The sequence below is a fragment of the Acomys russatus genome, chromosome X, assembly GCF_903995435.1.
Source record: "Acomys russatus chromosome X, mAcoRus1.1, whole genome shotgun sequence".
In the NCBI taxonomy this organism is placed as follows: domain Eukaryota; kingdom Metazoa; phylum Chordata; class Mammalia; order Rodentia; family Muridae; genus Acomys; species Acomys russatus.
In genome coordinates, this window is record NC_067169.1 from 88,146,340 (window position 1) to 88,149,913 (window position 3,574).

At 40.5% G+C, this 3,574-nt stretch overlaps 1 pseudogene; it reads right to left on the reverse strand.

Moving 5' to 3' along the window:
* Positions 1-219: 219 nt before the first annotated feature.
* Positions 220-2,155, reverse strand: LOC127184764 (heat shock cognate 71 kDa protein-like; annotated as a pseudogene).
* Positions 2,156-3,574: the final 1,419 nt, after the last annotated feature.

Consider the following 3,574-nt stretch of genomic DNA (forward strand, 5'->3'; position numbering starts at 1 on the left):
TGTGTGTTGCCAATTTAAATAATTTTATTAGACATTGCATTTTCTACTTAGGAGAGATATAGTGTTAAAAAGTGCAATGTTCTTTCCCTGTGCTCATGTTCCATGTTCAAGTATTGAGAATGCCCAGTTGAATTTAACTGCCATGTAACTTGCTAAATAAAATTGAGTCCTTCAAATGTTTCCTTGTGGAAGAATGTTACACCTCTACTTGGGACTGACTTAATCTACTTCCTCAATGGTGGAGCCTGAAGAACCATCACCCGATGGAGGTGCTACCCCACCAAGGAAGCCACCAAGCATCCCTCCAGACATGCCACCAGCACTCTGGTGCAGCCTGGTAATAATGGGGTTGAAAACTTTTTCCAGTTCTTTCTGCTGGTGTTCAAACTCTTCCTTCTCTGCAGTCTGATTCTTATCCAGCCAGCTGATGATTTCATTACACTTGTCTAGAATCTTCTGTTTGTCCTCATCTTGCCTTGAAGTTTCTCATCTTCAACTGTTGCTTTCATGTTGAAGGTATAACACTCCAGTGATTTCTTGGAGAAAACATTATCTCTCTGCTTCTCACCTTCAGCTTTGTATTTCTCAGCTTATTGGACCATACACTCAGTATCCTCCTCACTCAAACATCCCTTGTCATTGGTAATGGTGATCTTGTTCTCCTGTCCTGTGCTCTTATCTACAGCAGAAACATTGAGAATGCCATTGGCATCAATGACAAAGGTGACTTCAACCTGAGGGACACCATGGGGTCCTGGAGGTATGCCTCTGAGCTCAAATTTCCCAAGCAGGTTATTATCCTTGGTCATGGCTCTTTCCCTTTCATACACCTGAATGAGGACACCAGGCTGGTTGTCAGAGTAAGTGGTGAAAGTCTGTGTCTGCTTGGTAGGAATGGTGGTATTGTGCTTGATGAGTACAGTCACTACTCCCCCAGCAGTTTCAATACCAAGGGAAACAGGAGTGACATCCAAGAGCAGCAAATCCTGAACATTCTCAGACTTTTCTTCAAATAGAATGGCTGCCTGGACAGTTGCACCATAAGCAACAGCTTCATCAGGGTTAATGCTCTTATTCAGTTCTTTTCCATTGAAGAAGTCTTGCAGAAGCTTCTGAATCTTGGAGAATCTAGTAGAACCACCAACCAGGACAATATCATGGGTCTGTGACTTGTCCAGTTTGGAATCTCAAAGGGCCTTTTCTACAGGGTCCAGTGTGCCACGGAATAGGTCAGTATTCAATTCTTCAAATCAAGCCCAAGTAATGGAGGTACAGAAGTCGATTCCCTCATAAACAGAATCAATCTCAATACTGGTCTGTGTGCTGGAGGAGAGGGTGTGCTTAGCCCATTCACAGGCAGTACGGAGACGCCTGACAGCTCTCTTCTTTTCACTGATGTCCTTCGTATGATTTTGTTTAAACTTGGCAATTAAATGATTGATAATTCTGTTATTAAAGTCTTCTCCACCCAAGTGGGTGTCTCCAGCTGTTGACTTGACTTAAAAAATCACATCCTCAACAGTGAGGATTGACACATCAAAACTACCACCTCCCAAGTCAAAAATCAACACATTCCTTTCTGCTTCAACCTTCTTATCTAAACCATAAGCAACAGCAGCAGCAGTTGGTTCATTGATAATTCGAAGTACATTGAAGCCAGCAATAGCTCCAGCATCTTTCGTTGGCTGTTGTTGAGAGTCATTGACGTAAGCTGGCACTGTGACCACGGCATTAGTCTTCCCAACATAGGCTTTTGCAATTTATTACATCTCAGTCAGAATCATAGAGGACACTTCCTCTGGGTAGAAACTTTTTGTCTCCCCTTTGTATTCTACTTAGACCTTGGGCCTGCCAGCATCATTCACCACCATGAAGGGCCAGTGCTTCATATCAGACTGAACAGCTGAACAACAGCTTCATCAAACATAGGTCCGATCAGATGTTTGGCATCAAAAACTGTGTTGGTGGGGTTCATTGCAACCTGATTCTTGGCAGCATCCCCAATCAATCATTCTGTGTCGGTAAAAACAACATAGCTCAGTGTAGTACAGTTACCCTGGTCATTGGCAATTATTTCCACCTTTCCATGCTAGAAGACACCCACACAGGAGTAGGTGGTGCCAAGATCAATGCCAACTGCAGGTCCCTTAGACATGGTTGTTCATGCGTAGGCCCAGCTGTACTGACAACGAGACCACACAAACCCGCAAAAGCTGCCAGCTCATTCAATGAGCAACTAACAGACTTTTAAAAACTGTTATGTTTTATTTACCCAACTCTGAAATCCCAATCCAGTAGCTCTTGTTTCTTTTCCTGTTGCTGTGATAAAAACATCTGAGTAGAGTAGAGGCTTATTTGGGCTCACAGTTCAAGGCACAGGCCACCATGGTAGAGAAATCCAGCTTGAAGTAGCTGGACATATTGCAAGCAAGTTAATGCTAAACTAGCTTTTTGTGTTTTCCATAGTCCAGGAACTCCACCATGAGAAATTAATACCATCCACAGCACATGGGTCTTCCTTCCTGGTTAATTTAAGACAACCCCCCCCCCTTAGACATGTCCAGAGATTCACCTCTCAGGTGCCTTTAGATTCTGTCAAGTTGACAGTTAACAGTAATCAGAACCACAGTTTAAGAATATACAGTAGTTCTGCCTTTTCTACTAGGTTTTTGTTTTCATAAATGAGTGTAGTCCTTTTATTTTCTTAATATGGACATCGTTTATTTATAATAAACTACATAAGTAAAAACAGTTGTGAAGTAATCAGACAAGCCATATGTAAAAGCTAAATTCAAAATATTTATCTCATTTGTATTTGGCAATCTTGAAGAAAATACTTTCTACCCTATCTATGTGAATTTAATAGTTTGTACCTAAATCATTCCTTCCTATATCTTGTATTTATCAACTTAAAAATTTTTATTAGAGCTTAAAACATTAAATACTGAACAATTTAAGCTTAAGTGAAACTATAATTATCTAGTCTTCAATACTATCATAGACTTGGGAAGGAATAAAATTATCACTGAAATAGGAAGTGTAGACAAGCACTTCTAAACCTAAGAGATGACAGAGACAGTTTGCTGCCTGAACAGTCACCTAAAACTCTCTATAATGTTAGAGCATCTTCTTCAGCTTTCTGGCCCAATATATCTGACAGACATATTTGTGAGGCAGGAACTTTTGAGGACCTGCTTACCATGCCTTAGCAGAGTTCGGCCATCGACTCTGACTTTATCTAAGCTTGCCCATTTTTAGGCAGAATTCTCTCTGTGGTCAAAACTAGGACATTTTCCCCAGTGGCTGCTTTGCCCCATTTGAAGCCATCTCTATAAGGAGATTCTTTGATGCTCATCATCTTCTTTGAGGTAGGCTGGGTGTTGCCAGGAGTTAACCTGTCTTATTATCAAATAATCTTTAAACTAATAAAAAACATCTTCAGATGCCATATTCTGTAGGTTTCTGAAGTTTTTGAAGACTTTATCTAACTATCTTACCATATCTATCTATAGAATCATACCTATCTGTTAAACTTAGGATATATGTTCCTGTGACAAAAATAGACTAGTAATTG